This window comes from Onychomys torridus, chromosome 10 (assembly GCF_903995425.1).
Source record: "Onychomys torridus chromosome 10, mOncTor1.1, whole genome shotgun sequence".
Classification (NCBI taxonomy): domain Eukaryota; kingdom Metazoa; phylum Chordata; class Mammalia; order Rodentia; family Cricetidae; genus Onychomys; species Onychomys torridus.
Genome location: NC_050452.1, coordinates 98240890 through 98258342, shown reverse-complemented (window position 1 = coordinate 98258342; position 17453 = coordinate 98240890).

Sequence of the window (17453 nt, the reverse complement as noted above, 5' to 3'; positions counted from 1 at the left end):
GTTTCATCTTGGATGGGAGTCTGGGACCATCTCCTTGGTGTCCTTTTCCCTTTCTTCTGCCATTTTAAACCAGGTTCTCCCTGTAGCTAGAGTTTTCCTGCCTGGCCCACAGTCAGGACAAATCTCTCTCACCCACCAGGCCCATAGACACTCAGAACCATCCAAGTAAACACACAGAAACTTATATTGCTTACAAACTATATGGCTGTGGCAGGCTTCTTGTTATTTACTTCTTCTATCTTAAATTAACCCATTTCTGTTAGTCTATACTTTGCCACACGGCTTGTGGCTTACCAGTGTCTTTACATGTTGCTTCTCATGGCAGCGGCTGGCAGTGTCTCTCTCCCAGCCTTCCACTTCCCAGAATTCTCTTCTCTCTTGTCCTGCCTATACTTCCTGCCTGGCCACTGGCCAAACAGCATTTTATTTATACAGAGCGATATCCACAGCACTTCCCCTTTTCTTTTTCTTTTTTTTGAAAGGAAGGTTTTAACTTTTACATAATAAAATTATATATAACAAAACAATTGTCAAGCAAGAATTATAGTTACAATATCTAGTCTATTTGTTTTGGCAAAATTAAACAAAATATTTTATCTATCCTATATTTGTGAGTCTAAGGTTTTTATATCTAACTTATCATTTATCATAATTGAGGAAATTATAATTATCTAGTCTTCAACTACATCAAAGACCTCCAAAGGATATAATATTACCTGAGAAATGGTAGAAGGACACAAGCAACTTTCGGGAGTCTTGTAGGGTAGACAGAGACAGCTGGCAGCCTGAACAGTCATCTAATGTTCCTTTGTAAAGTTGGGGCATTTGTCTTCAGCCCATAGGGCTAGAGTCTCTTGGTTGCTTTTTTCAGTGTCCTGTAGAACGTCTGGCAGTTTCCTCTGCAAAGCAGGAACCTGAAGGACCATTTTGTCAAGCAAAGTTCAGTGGTCACCTTTCTATGGTTCCTGCATGTCCAGTTGATTAAGCAGTCCAGGCAAGAACAGTTTCTTGCCCAAATGGCTATTTTTGCCAAGGTGAAGATAAACTCCATATGAAGTGTCTTCAATGCCCATCCTCCTCTCTGAAGTAAATCTGGTGCTGCCAGGAGCAGACATGTCTCACTGTCCAGAAAGGCTGAATTTTAAAAATATTTTAAATGCCACATTCTGTAGGTCTTTGAAGTATTTGAAGATTACCTATCTATCTGAAATATCTCTGTGTATACCTAGACTTAACTAACATGGCTACGGGTATGATTATCCTAGATGACTAATTATTAATCTATTTTTAATTATCCATTACAATTTTAAATGAACTGTACAATCATAATACCTTAAACAAGAGTAGAAATATACACACAGTATAACAAAATTAACTTTAAGTTTGTATCAATAGACTAAAATCTATACCAATGTAAAACATTTTAAACAAGTTGTTGCTCTTTAGAAGCAAATTTCTTAATCTCCCCTTTTTTCCTATTATATATATATATATATATATATATATATATATATATATATATATCATATCCCCTTTTCTTCTTTAGAAAGAGATCGCATTTATAATCAACCTGCTTTAAATAAAAATATTGGTTTTTCTCTGTCCCACATCAGAGGGCTCTTCTGATTTGGGACACAAGAATCTCTTAACCTTTTTTTTTTTTTTTTTTAGCAATATGTCTGGGTTTAGAGAAGGAGTGAGCCAATTCCATCTCCAAAGCCAGCTTGATAATTTTGGGAAATTGGGCATAGTTTCTCTTAGTACTTCTTGCTGGAGGGGGGCGCTGTATCTTATGGGGACACAAAGAAAATTTTAGAATTATGGAGTAGTCCATGAGGGTAGACCTCTGAGCCAGTTGCCTTGAAACCATTCTGGATATCAGATCATCTGGGCCATGGTGTCATCGGAGACCTTTTAGGTGGTTTTGGCTGATCAAACCTGATGTATCTTACTCTGGAACAAATCCATAGCCTCTGGCTTTCTGTGGAAACAAAAGCAGAGACTCTTTTCCAAAGCAACATATCCTTATATCCAAATTTTGAAGTCAAGTTACCTTTAAAATTTACATATTTGTTTAACTCAACAGTTTTTACAATCAAATCTCTTTTTGTAGTTAAAAACTCCAGACAACATAAACCAGATTCTCTGTGTAATCTTTGTAAGACTGAAACGCTGATGTGGCTGCTGGCTCCGCCCACCTCAGCTTCCTAACATGGCAGTGGTATAGTTTACCGCCAGCTCTGGGTCTGGAGCCATGTGTGCCATCAACTATCAGAAGCAGTTTTATCAAAGCAGTGCATAGCCCAGAAACCTTTTTTTTTTTTTTTTAAAACTAGAAAAGGCTAAATCCCTCATTGCAGCAGAGTAAAGTGCTACTTGTAGACTCCTCATTCCCATCACACTGCAGGTCAGATGCACATGCCAGGAACTCGCCATAGTAGCTCAAATTGGCAGGCTGCTAACTTGAGAGCGACAGCTAGGAAGCTGTTTTTAGCTCTGTTTTAGAATCATTTTTATCCGGTTTTAGGTGGAAACTCTTGCCAACATGTTGGGTGCCATTTGTAGTTAGAGTTTTCCTGCCTGGCCCACAGTTAGGACAAATCTCTCTCACCCACCAGGCCCATAGACACTCAGAACCATCCAAGTAAACACACAGAAACTTATATTGCTTACAAACTGTATGGCTGTGGCAGGCTTCTTGTTATCTACTTCTTCTATCTTAAATTAACCCATTTCTGTTAGTCTATACTTTGCCACATGGCTTGTGGCTTACCAGTGTCTTTACATGTTGCTTCTCATGGCAGTGGCTGGCAGTGTCTCTCTCCCAGCCTTCCACTTCCCAGAATTCTCTTCTCTCTTGTCCTGCCTATACTTTCTGCCTGGCCACTGGCCAAACAGCATTTTATTTATACAGAGCAATATCCACAGCATCTCCCTTTATCTTTCCCAATCCCTAGGGATCCAATTTCATCTTTAAGCCTCAACTCTGTGTTGATGGTAGACTGGTTCATGACTGTGTTTTAAGCAGTCAGCACAGATATGTCCCAGCCTTTTGGCTTGAATGGAGTATAGAGTTAAGCATAGATCCCACTGGTGTGGCTTGCATGTTCTCACATTCCCCAGCTGTCTGGTGTGAGGGAGAAGGCTCAGTCAGCAATCCAGTGCAAAGAGGCAGTCCTTGTGTGTGTGGACTATGACAGGGACTTTTAGCTTTGTAAACACCTGGTTTTGTTCTCTTCAGTGTATGAAGCAAACACCTGTTGAGCGCAACACACACACACACACACACACACACACACACACACACACACAGAAAAATACAAATCATCTACCAGTAAATATAATGTCATTAAAATTTTGAAGTGTGGGGCTGGAGATATGGCTCAGAGGTTAAAAGCACCGACTGCTCTTCAAGAGGTCCTGAGTTCAACTCCCAGCACCCACAGGGTGGCTCACAACCATCTGTAATGAGATCTGGTGCCCTCTTCTGTATATGTAATAAATAAATAAATCTTTAAAAAAAATAAAAATTTGAAGTGTGAAAACAGTAAATAAATACAAGTTTCCCTTAGTTACTCATTAATACCTATGTATTATCATCTAATACAAAGTTTAATATATATAAGTAATTTAATTTGTGTTCATTTATAGAATTAAAAAAATCCCAAGTATTGAGTATGGTGTGTGTGTGTGTGTGTGTGTGTGTGTGACAGAGAGAGAGAGAGAGAGAGAGAGAGAGAGAGAGAGAGAGAGAGAGAGGAATATTGCTTGATTCTTACCATTGAGGAATCAATTAAGCACACACATCAGAAATACAGACATAAAAAGATGAAACTATTTTGAAAATAAATTTATAACTGAAAACTAACAGTTTCAGCCTCAGCCTAAACAGAATTATTATTTTTTAAATAGATCAAGATTTGAGGGGGGGGATCCTTTTTTTCCCTCTAGGCCTTCCAGTGACATTTAATACTTTATTTCACCTTTGAAGTGACTGCGTTGAATCAGGTACTCAGAAATCTAATCAACTCAAATATTGTGTGATCTTTAATAAAGTGAAGATAATCACTTTTAAGGCTGGTGACTGGGATTGAAGCTTTTTATTTCTGTCCCACTCCGCCATCTAGGAAACGCCCTGTGAGGCAGAACATGAAGTATTACTAGGAAAATCAAGACCAGGTGTGGCGCTGACAAGAAATAACAGATACTGTGGCCATTCACCTTCCTCACCTGCTCAGCATGGTTTATGCTTGGCTGAACACAAAATGGGGGTGTACTTCTTCCTTTTCATGCAGCAGCGATGAACCTCTACACAGAAATCCTTCTATTGCTTCTTTGCTTAGATGAGGGACCTCGCCACCATGCCCTCAGTGTGCATCAGATGCTGGATTGCTGCCATCCTACTGCAGGGGCTGCCTCTGGCATGCTATGAGACCTGTTGGAAATCTGTCACACTTCTCCACATGCCTGGCTCCTCAGACAAGTGACCTCAAGGTAGCCTCTGAAATGTCTTGCATTGTTCCCAGTGTCACAACTGGTGTCTTGCTATAGATTTAAGAACAGGATGGGGTCACACCACTTTTCAGAGGGATTAGGTGCATGGTGACTTACTCTCTCTATAGTGACTCTTTTGGGTACAGTTGCCAGGGGCCAGAAGGAGACATTGTGTCTTTTACTTTACCCATTAAAAAAAATAAAAGGAAACACACCTGCCCACCCAAAACACACAAGTAAAGTTTTTATTAGACATTTGGACTCTCTCTCTCTCTCTCTCTCTCTCTCTCTCTCTCTCTCTCTCTCTCTCTCTGTGTGTGTGTGTGTGTGTGTGTGTGTGTGTGTGTGTGTGTGTATTTTGGGTTTTTCCAAGAGTCATTTGACATCTTCAGTTTGTTGAAAATTTACCACCATGGGGACCTCTGGACATTTCCAGCTGTCCTGTATGATCTTTCTGAGTGGATCAACTTCACACTGGGCTTTTGGGATGATGAAGTCAGGCCTTGGTGTTTTCTATAATGAGAAATTTAATACAGAGTCTTCCCTTGAAAAATTTCTGTGTATTTTTTAATTGCTCTTTTGTGAGCATATAAAACAATAGACTTCATTATGGCATGTTCACTATCCTTTCTCTTTACCCCTGTGCCTCATCCCCCCATCCCCTTATTTCCATCTTGCTAGTCCAGTTTCTCCCTCTTCTTCTGCTATCATAGACTCCACATAGACTCCATTACCCTCTCTATTTTTTAAAACTGAAATTCTGGCAGGCCATACTTGGCTGTAGTAACTAAGCATCATTTGCAATGTCCTCAAAGGAGAGAAGGCAGCTCAGGGCACAGGTGAGGATGGAGGGAACTTGCTGAGGGAAGGGTATGGTGGTCCCCTAGCTACTGTTGGCTATTAGTATCCTATCGAGTGACTCAAAGATATTTGAACACCAACCAAATATTTGAGGGTTATAAAATTATTGTTTTGGAGGCATGTTAATAATATTGAGGTTATACTAAGAAACACAGGGATCCATTAGAGATAAGTACCAAAATATGTATGGCAGAAGTGACTTTCTGTCTAGGTTTGCTTTAAAAATCATCAAATGGAAGAAAAGGAAATGGAGAAGTTAGTGAGTCAAACAAGGTATTTGTCTGGTGTTGGTAACGATTGAACAGAATGACGACTTCAAGGAGGCTTCTTTTTGGACTCTATCTTTCTTCTGTTTAAAAATGTAGTAAAAAGTAAAAGACAAGTCCTCAAAGCTGGGCAAGAGAGGAGCCTTTGTTTACGTCACAGTGACCACCTCATCTAATGGCCTAGCACAATGACTTTGGTGCTGACGTTTAACCTGAGCTACTCCTCTCCCTCTGCCAGGCCTTACCTATGCTGAATACTGAAGAAGTGTTGGAAGGCACCACATCAAGACTGATTTTATTTTTAACATGCCCTTTTCAAATGGCCATTTCTTCCATGGATGGACTCCCAGTCTGAGTCAGTAGCATGGAGAGCAGGGTAAAGTTTGCCTAGGAAAGGACTTACCATGAGCCAGGGAAGGATGGAGAAAAAGAAGAAAAGGCCTGGCATCTAGCATGAATGATTCTGCTTTTTGTCAAGTCCAGGACGTGAATGTCTGGTTTCTTGCCCCTTCCTACAGCTCCCCCATCTCTGTTTCCAAATTTTCTTTTTCTCCTCATCCTTAAAAAAATTCCTCTGCTTCCAGGCACCTTATTAAAGCAGTGCTCCTCTCGCTCTCAGCATTAAGAACCTGTCAGCATTTTCCATTATGTGGCTCTCTCAGCTGACACTCTATTCTTAATTGGCACTATTGTAGTGGAGAAAAGACAAAATACTTTAGTTAATGCTGGAGACCAGGCTACGTTTTCAATCTTAACACTGTGTGTCCTGGATTAGTGGGTTTAAGTTAGTTCTTTAATTTACTTGGATATCTTTTATTCCCAAGTGAACGCTCTGCTCCTGGGAACTAGTTCCTCACCCAGTCTAACCCCAATTTTTATAGCTTTCTGTTCTTGTGGGAGGAGACTAAGTGTGGAAAATACCAACTGGAAGCATGGTTAGGAACAGTCATGTCTACTCCCCTTATTTTATGGATTTTAAAAAAGAGGCTAAAAATGTAAGAATGACTTCTACCTTTCTGGATTCTACTTTGGTATAATGTAGTCTTCCCATTTCTATCCAAGGATTATTCAACCACAAGCATTTTCAAAGTGGACTTCTTGAGAATGGTTTCCGTTATGCGTTGATGTGAGGAGCTAACAAGATATACATCTGGACTGCTTTAAAACATTGTCTCCCAGACATCTACGGGGTTGTTATACTCAAGCACTCACAGCAGCTGTGGTTGGCTGCACAAGACCTGTACAAGGTCAAGACTGTCAGTCAACCTTCTGGTAAAGGATGAGGGAGATGCTCAGGAGGAGCAATAATCCCCCTCCCAGATAAAGAACTGTTGGCAGCTGATTGATGCAGGGAGAAGGAGACACAGTTTTCTTCAAAGGTATGTCCATGAAGAGGTTGACCAGAGTCATGTGGATGGCTTCATATCCATGAGCATTTAAATAGCCTGGATTTGGTCCTCGTTGATTTATTAAAAATGATTTGAAACTTCTTTAAAGCAACTTGAGTAAAGAGAACTGTGTAGCTATTTTTTAAACAATCTGATGGCAGAGCTCGAAGTTTTTAGCATCTTCAAGCCCTATATACTTTGTAATTCATAGCTAATTTGATAATAATATTTTTAGCAGCACACCTTTATCAAAACTTTCAATGTTTCTATAGAAACAATAAGTCCTTCTCTGTACATACTCATGTTATAATAGTACCTTAATATCTAATTAAATCCCAGAGTTACAATTAAAAGTACTCAGGTGAGGGTAGGTTTAGGAGCTAGCATAATTGACTTTTGGTCTGTTTAGCAATTGGTGGAAGCAGTAGTATGTGGGTTTACCAGAACATGATCTCCTCCCCACCAAAAGGGGAATTGTTCAAATTGTACAGAAGATGTGCAGAAGAAGCATTTAGTTTATCTGACCAGGTGACCAAGTGGTAGACATTTAACAGATCACTCAGTTTTTCTCCTTTTTCATTTAGTGACATATAATTGTGTGTATTTAGGGAATACACCATGATATTGCAATTCAGGTATACATTGTGTAATGATCAAATTAGTGCAACCAAGCATCCATCGTCTTAAACATTAGTCATTGATTTGTGATAAGAATTTTCAAAGCTCTGGTGTTTAGATAGTTTGAAACACAAAATCCATTGTCATCATGAACTGCATTCATCTAGCTGTGCAATAGAATAACTGAATTATTCATTATGTTAAGCAAAGTAAACCAGGCACAGAAAAACAGATATTACATGATGTTACTCATAGGCAGAGTAGTACTTACTAGCAGCTGAGGAAAGAAAATGAAAGGGGAGAGATTGGTAACGAGTACCAGGTTACAGTTAGAGATTAACTTTCAGTAGACTTTCTATTGATATATATCTATATCTATATCATATATCTATATATCTATATATCTATATCTATATCTATCTATCTATCTATCTATCTATCTATCTATATATATATATATATGAGCTTGTGTTTTCACAGGAGATTCTGTTCTAGCATCTCACCTCTGGAGGCCCTCTAGGCATCCCTAGCCCTGCACCTAGGCCCATGTCCAGAATCTCACTTGCTGAATAACCACAGGGCTCCCTCACATTTGCCTCTTTGTAATCCTTTTGATTTTGAGCACCTGGACACCTATTTCTATATTTTAAACTCAGCTGTGCATTGATTTTACTGGTCATATTTTATTAAGAAGTCTAAGGTTTTGTAAAGGAGGGGCGTCATCTTCATCAGCTGAGTTAATTTACCACCCATCTCTTTCACTTGCCAGACTTCCTTCCAAGTTTCAAGTGTAAGCAATTAGTTAAGGGAGAAAGTTGTGATTCTTCTCATGAGATGTCTTGGTGTGGTCTTCGCTTGTTTCCAAGAAGGCAGATGCAGGGGTCCTGCTGGGGGATTCTCTTTTGCTGATATCCACCCAAAAGTAGAGGTTTCTGAGCTCCAACACACTGCCACGCCCACACATTTTTCCCATATCACCTAGGAGGTGCTCCAAATTATCATTACTTTCTGTCTCCCTGGGAGCCAAGTTTTAATTCTATTTCCTATTATCCCATCACTCTGCACCTTGGACATTCTTCCTTTGATATAGATCTGTCAGGCCCCTTTGTAAAAATGTAAACCTATTACATCCCCTTTATTCACCCTGGCGCTAATGTCCTGACTTCAAATAAATGTCCCAAGGCTCTGCTGGCTGGCCTTTACAAAGCAGCCCATTTTAAGTTACTTTCCATCTACTGTCTTCCCTTACTTGTTTAAAGATGTAAAATGAGGGCAAAGAATCATGGCACTGAAGTAATGGTCTGCAATTTCCTGCTGTCTCTACACCTTCTTTATGACATTAATTCATTGCCACTTCTGTGACCTATGGAATCTTTTCTGTATAGAAATGACTATGAGTTAAAATAGAGTTAAAAAAATACCAATTTGATTCAATCATCTTGTCAGAGTTCCTGCCACTGCCTCTCTGGGACAGGCTACACTATTGTGATCATTTTAGCAAGTGCTTTTTGGCTAAAACATGTCTTAATTACTTGTCTCCTCTACCTGAAGGTTAGGGTTTTGATTTAGCTCTTTTTTTTTTTTTTTTTGTTCAGAAAATAAGTCCTAACCATATTTTGTCAATTTTCTCCAACAGGTTATTATGATAAAATTACTGAGAAAAACATTCTGTTTGCATGTATATTCTCAACATTGTCATTTGATACTCCACTGCTTGAGTTTGTCAAATAAAGTAAGGTTAGTAGTTAGCAGATAGATTATTTGGATTATAAAAATAGAAACTGACTCTAGTACATCTAAGCACAAGAGAACTTGGCGGGGAGATTACAAAGGGGCTCAGAATATCAAGGGGAACAGTTCAGAAAAAGGGCAGTGTGTTGATCAACACACTATTATAATGCTACATGATAAACCACCTGAAAACCCAGACATTTGTGGGGATGGGGAGATGGCTCAGCTGATAAAGTGCTTTGTACAAAAGCATGGGCACCTGAGTTTGAATCTCAGCACCCATGTTGAAAGCGAGGTCAGTGGTGTGTGCACTGGGGGAGGGGAGATAGGAGGATCCTTGGGGTTCACTTGGTAGCCAGTCTAGCCAAATTGGTAAGTTTCAGGTTCAATGAGAGCCCTTACTCCAAAAAATAAGGTGGAGAACACACCTGATGTAAAATACTGCCCTACACAACACTCTCTCTCTCTCACTCTCTCTCTCTCTCTCTCTCTCACTCACACACACACACACACACACACACACGCACACACACACACACACACACACACACACACACACACAAGAAACAAAGGGGAAAAAACCCTTAAGAGTTTAAAGCAGTGAACATGTGTTGTAACTCTATGCATCTGCTGGTTGTGGATCTCAATGATTTGGCTGAGTGTTGCATGTCCGAGACATCTTGGTCCTAATTCTTGTGACATGTGAATGTTATCTTGTATAGTAAATATGTAATTGATTTTTTTCCAACTTCCAGGGTCAAGTTCAACACTGGGGGTGGGGGTGGGGTAGGGCATGAACATTGGGAAAGGTAGGTATTGAGGGTAGTAAATGTTTGCAGAACTATAACCTGGCTGTCCCAGGGATCATCCTGCAAATCTGTTGGTCTGAGCTGTGAGTCAATCTCACTTCTGGTTGCATTACTACATATTGTGATCTGCTGTTTTTGGTTACTGGGTACCATCACCACATTGTGAATTATCCTTTGCCTCTTGGTGTCGCCATCTCCTCCTTACTCATTATCATTCCCACCCTGCCTTATCCTTCTCTTCCTATTCCTCTTTGTCTTCCTTTTTCTTCTTCCTGCTTATTCTTCCTTTCTCTTTCTCTTTCTCCTCCTTCTCTTGCTTGTTCTCGTCTTCTGTGGGTTTATTCTGTTGGAAAGTATTAGGAAGCCCATTTAGGTCTTAGGTCTGGTATTGTCAATAATTAAGCAGAATATTTTCCTATTAATACGGTATTTGTCTTTTCTCTGTCAAATCCTGAGCCAAGCACTTTCCCCAGACTTCCTGGGTACAGGAAAAAGGACAAAAAGGGCAAGTGAGACGTGGGTGAGAGAACTATGGGAGGTGGTGGTGGAGATGGCTGCTTAACATGGCAAAGAGGATGAGAAAGACCACCATTAGGAAAAAGCCCTATGGCTTCTGAGAGGGAAAAGCCTAGAATCCTGTAAGAGGAGAGCTATTGTTTCAGAGAAGGGTTCCTGGCATAACCAATGACAAGGGTCCCCAAGCAGTCCCAACCCCAGTCCCAGAACCAGCTATCCCAGTTGTGGTAAGCCATCCCCAGAGCCATCTACTTGGCTGTGTGTCTGTGTCTGTTGCAATGGTACTTGTGTGGAAGCTATGACTACAAAACCAGTGAAGTCAGGGGATGTAGGGCTGCCAAGCTGCAGAGACTCGCATCTGTGGATGTCTGGTTGTTTCAACAACACTGCAACTAGTGGTCAGCTCAGTAGCTGAGAGGTGCTCCTGACCAAGGAACAGGTTCAGAAGAATTCAAGCAAGCATACATTTTCTTGAGTGAGGAGCAGAGGCAGGAGAATTGTTCCCAGTGCACAGAAGATAGAGAGGAATTAAATGGGCATTTTGAGATCTACCTGAACCCTGTATGATTTCTCAAGTCATTTCAAATCCCTAGTATAAAGGGATAAATTGGCAGCCTCAAACTAACATTGAGTCAAGGAATAACACCTAGATGAGATTTGCTGTCCAGAACTGTCAACTCTAGCACGATCTGCTGCCTAGACATGTTTCATGTCCTATTTATGGTTTATAATAGCTGAACTTCAAATATCAAAACTAACTTGAGAATGCAGATGACATTAAGTGGGAACGGCCATAATGAGCAGTTCTAAGTGCCCTCATCCTCTCTGTGGACACTGGCAGCAGACCACTGAAATAGCACAGATGAAATGTCCTGCCTTGGCTGCCCACTTGTGCAGATGTCTTTACTTTAGGACTGTGCATCAGTGTGCTGTGTAGTGAGAGCAGAGGGAGCCATGTGTATGCCTCCCCAGCTCTCTCACCGTCTGAGTGCCAGAGTGCTCCCAGAGGGCAGTCGGGATAGGATGCAATCACTGTCTTCTCAAAGTAATAAAAAGTTATTTCTTCCCAGAGAAGCTGGAAGGCACATAAAAGAATCTTCAATGGGAGGTTATTTTTTTCCTGCTCTCTCCCACCCTTGACCCAGCACTGGCATTTTTCGGGGCTGAGTATTCTGGACAGGTCTTAGATGAAGTTCCCTGTTACTTATTGTTTATAAAGCCTGGAAAATGTATAAGCTTTTCCTTAGCTGTCCTTCCTCTGTAATTCGGAGAAATCATCCTGGAAACTACCTGCTCTGATGAATATGGAATCATGTGATCATCTCTGTAGAATATTTTTCATCAAAGCAAAAGTGGGACCAAGAATAGAAAGAAAATAAAACTGTCATGTAAGTGACAAATGTAGTAGACTGGACAGTATAAAATGATGTAAAAATATTAATTTTATTGTTTTGTCTGCCAAGCATCCGTTTTCCCAGTATTTTGATGGAAGTGTCCTGATTTTTCTCTGGAGTACCCACTCTCCTCCATTTTTCTTCTCTTTGGCTTGGGTGGAGCTGACTACACTTTCTGGATGTTGAGAATTGACACATGACTTGAATTCATCTATTGATATAAAATCTCATGAACTTTGACCTAGTAAATGTAGGGCCTGTGTAAGATAATGAGAGGGGAGGTTCCCAGCGAACGTCACCACAGAGACAGGTAAGGTTAAGTGACGGAAAAAGGACAATATGTTCTGGCAGCTTAAGGTGAGTCCTGGATTCAGCCATACCCCAAGTCCCACCATCTCTCGATGTTTCAGCTAACTTCAGCCAATAAATCCTCCTTTTAAAATGTAATGTTAGGTTAGATTTTTGTTACATATTGAGGCATTTCTATTTTTTACAGAAAACAGACACTAGGTAAGATAAAACAAGCAGAACAAAATAAATAACTCAAAGGCCATAATCCTGGGTTGTTAGCTGCAGTTCAAGAAAACGTCCATGACTGTTTCTTTGTGTGTAATGTAAGACTAGTTTCACTGGGGATCTAAAGAGTTGCATAGATCGAAGCCCTTCAGCCATCAGTTCTGCCGTGAGTAACTGACCTATGTCTCACTCTAGGCCTCTGCCCATAAGGCTTTCTTTCCCCTATCTGAGACAAGTAGTCCTTTATGCTATTAGACTGACATTTCCCAACACTGTTAGACATTCATATTGGTAAATGAAAGGACCATGAATGAACACTTCTATGAGAGAAAAACCACTCAGTATTCAGTGCAAGGTGGTTACTGGAGAACAAATTCATGCTGGAAATCAAGAGCTGATGACCTTGAGAGGCTTCTCTTATGCTCTGTGAGTGATGCTTGTAAGGATTTAAATGACTTGCTCATTGGATTTCCAGTGTCCAGCAGCATGCCTGTGTAGAGTAAGAACTCAGGAACTATTTGATAGACAGTTGAGTTCTGGGGTTACTTTTCCATATACCAAGTGAGCCTTTCATCATCAACTGTAGCACTTCCAGAGGAAATGCCCAGAAGCCCACTCCACTTGTTATTAATAAAGAACATTTAAAATGGGTATGTTCTTATATTCAGTGATTAAAAAATTTTTCTTAATGATATTTTAAAATTTATTCTTTGAAAATGTCATATATATATATATATATATATATATATATACACACACACACACACACACACACACACACACACACACACAGAGTGTATCTCGATTTCTCGATTATATCAACCTCTTCACCAGGCCCCTCTAATTCACCCAGAATCTCCCCAACACAACTTCTTCCCAATTTCATGTCATCTTTTAAAACGTTAATTAATTAGACCCCCTGCACGTGCCCACTGTCTTCTAAAGAAAAGTGCCTCTCCCATTTAAACTAAAATATTTTAATGACTAAAATTTTCAAATTTTATTTTATTAAGCAAATTGACAATTTATATAGTATTAGGAATCCAATAATCTTAAACAATAACATTCATGGTAATACTATTTTTTAAAGTTTTTTCACTAAAGCAATACATTTACTAATGCATTTCATGTATCATTTGGTTTTTATTTTTTCCTACTACCTTCTAGACTATAACTTCATTTTTTAAATATGAGCTCTTCTTGAATTAGTGTCTTGAAGAGTGACACAAAACACATGATAAATTTAGATGTGACAGTCATATAATAAAATTAGTTTGCATTCCTAAACACTGAAAAGACCTTTTCTTTCTTTTAAAAAAAATTAACGTAATTTCTTTATTGAATCTTTGGGAATTTCATATCATGCATCCTAATTCTGCTCACCTCCTTGACCCTCTGTATCTTCCCCTTACCTCTGAAGCTCCCTCCCAGAAGAAAATTTAAAAAAAAAATCAAACCAAACCAACCAACCAAACAAACAAAACCCCTCTTCACTCCTCCATCCCACCTCTCTAACACTTCTTCATTTGTCCTCATGGCATTGGGAGCCTTGGTGTATCACACAGTCAACCCTTTTGTCCAGTTAGCTTTACTTGCAAATGTTCATTGCAGTGAGTCACTGGCCTGGGTCAAGGCCTCTGGTTTCTGGTACACCATCATCACTGTATCCTCACCCCATTTTGGCTGGTCTGATCCCCTGGAGGTCTTGTGAATGTTGCCACAGCTGCTGTGATGTTGTTCATGTGTGAATGTTGATCCTGTGGCCACATCTGACCAATACTCTTCTGAGGTGATTTTTTTTTAAAGTGGACATTAATGTATCGCAGTCGTTGGATTGGTTTTTCCTTGAAATTATGTGCTTTGTTTCAGAATTTCAAAACTTTTTCTGACTTTTCAGATTTCTTTTGAGTTTTCCTTATTCATTCTTTGTGTTGTTGGTTGTGACATGGTCTCAGGTAGCTCAGGCTGGTCTCAAATTCGCTGTGTAGGGAAGGTGACTTCTCATGTTCCTGTCTCTACCTCCTGAATGTGTGCGCCACAATGTGCCTTTATGTGGTGCTAGGGATTGAACTACTGGCTTTGTGCATTCTAGGCAGACAACTTTCAGTGGAAGCCCCACCCCAGCCTTCCTTTATTCTTTAGTTGACAATTAATATTTGTAAACCCTGGTGGGTACAGTATGACAATTCAATCCATGTCACCACATTTCATAACAACTGCAAAAGGGTAATTAGGGCTTTTGTCTCATTAACTTTCCATGTTTCTTTAAAAGATTAAGTGCTTCTTCCTAAAAGTCAATAGTGTTCGCGGTTGGAAATAGCCTTTAAATGTTAACACATTTTACTTCCCTTTATCTTATTTGCCATGGTAGTTCCTTCATTGCACAGAGAAGGTGAAATAGATTTAGATATAATTGGGTCACAGGTTATTAAATAACCAGCCTCTCTACTTAGTCTTGTAAAATTCCCCAAATGCAAAACACATTTTCTTTTTGCCCATCTTTGCCAAGTACATCTCCTCATTGAAAGTAGCTGAGTGGAAATGTATTTATGGATGCATTTATTCAATGGTAGGTAACTCTTATTTGTACCTCATCTTTGAAGTCATTTTTAGGCTTTATAATTGGCTTTTCTATCTTTAGCTCTTTCATTTTCTGTATTCCCATCTCCCTCACGTGATCAGCCTTGAGCCTTCAGTCACTCCATTATCGTGGTATCAGTCGTTCCCTTTCCTGCCTTTTCTTCCCTCTTTCCCTTCTTTTCTTTGCCCTCCTTGCCTTTTATGCACTCCTTCCTTTCTTCTGTCATTTATAGATGTGAATAAATGCTTTGGAACTGATGTACAGTTATATGCCCTCATTCTGGAAATAGTTGGTCCACTACACAAAGGCTCTATTTCTGTCTTTTGGTTTTTGCACCTTCCTCTCTCCTTTAATTTATATAGCACTCCCCCCTCTCTGGGGAGGGATGATCTTTACCACAAGAAATAGCAGGAAGATAGAAACAGTGGAATAGAAGCAGAGCGAAGAGAGTCCTGCCTCCTGTCTACAATCAGCCCTAAGAGGTGCATGGCAGCATAGATTTTCTGTATAGTGAATGGTGAGGAAGAATTCAGTGAATGGGTTAAAGAAGTGGTTCTGGTCCCAGGCTGCTGATCTTTAACTGCTTTTAACCTGTGTGTGTCCTTAGGTAAGCTACTTAACTTCTCCGTGTTCAACTTGTTCAGTTTAAAATGAGAAGATGCCAATTTTAATTAATGAATTGAAATACAGAGAAGTTTAAGGTCAATAATAGATGAAAAGCTTTTGTAGCATATCAGTCAGCTTTGTGTTAAAATTACAACCCCTTGAGACAATTACGTTAAAAAGAAGAAAAAATTATTTTGGCCCAGTTTTGGATATTTCAGTCAATGGTTGATTGGCCCTGCCCCTTTTGGGCCTGTGATGAGGCAGCATTTTCCAGGGAAGCATGCACAGAGAGGGGAAGGTGCTCATCTCACAGAGAAAGAGAGGAGGGGCTGGATAGATTCTTAAAGGCACACCTCCAATGACCCAATTTCCCTGCACTGGGCTCAATTTTTACAAGGTAATGCCACTTCCCAATACCGCCAAGGGCTGAGATTTCTACACACATGTCTTTGGAAAATATTCAAGGTCCAAACTAAAGTATCATGCTACCTGTTAATATTAAATGAAAAGTACATCTAGATAGCAAGAAGAGGATGATTAACAGCTTTTTCATTAAAAAAAAATACTTGTTAGAAATAAATATTATAATGATCCAATAACTCAAGCAATGAATAAAGTACTGGATAACTTAAAAATTGAAGACCATGGATATGTATAGACTCTAGGAGAAGGGTTGTTTCACTTATCTCTTACTACAAAACAATTATCCTAAAGTTGAAGGCATAAAATAACAGCTAATTTATTGGTGCAAAGATTCTAAGACAGGAATTTGGACAGAATATTGAGAGGATATCTTGTTCTTCAATGTCTGGGTCTCACCAGGAAGGTCAAATGACAGGACTGGAATCATCAGGAACATCTTCACTCACATGTTTGGCAATGGATAAATGGACTGGGCTGGCATGAATGGCTTGGTTCAGCTGGGACTGTTGATTGACATGTCTACTTGTGTCCTTTCCAAGAGACTTGGAACCTATCCCAAGATGGCCACCCCAGGCTAACCAGACTTCTTACTTGACAGCTCAAGGCAACAAGAGTCTGCCATCTAGGAAACAAGGAAGAAGCTATGTGATCCTTCATAATCCAGTCTCAGAAATTACACAGGATCACCTCTTCCAAGCTCCACTCCATTTGCATGAGCCTGACCTAGGAAGTGACAAGATAAGCCTATAATGAGAGAATACACAGCTGTGTTTCAAACCACCATAAGAAACTCGAGAAATACATGAATTTCACATTCTAGTTGCACTGATAGACTCTGAGAAGCAACTAGCCTTACTTATTCACATGGAAAAAAAAATCAGTGTGTAGTGAAAGGAATGTAGAAAACCATGAAGTATTTTCTTTTTCTTTTAAAAAATTAAAATATATTGTGTATGTGTGTGCATAGCCATGTGTGCACACATGCCATGGCATATATGTGGATATCAAGAGACAACTTGTGAGAGTCAGTTTTCTCCTTTCTCTATGTGGATCCTGGGATTGAGCTCAGGTTGTCAGGCTTGGGAGCAAGCACTTTTACACACCAAGTCATTTTGATGGCCCAATCAATTCTTTTAATAAAGATCATCTATTGGAAAATAATGTTATCAATCTGATGACAATAGTCACCTTAACCAATGCTTGAGACAGTTTACTTCAAAAATAAAAGGTTTACCTGGGTTCCCAGTTTT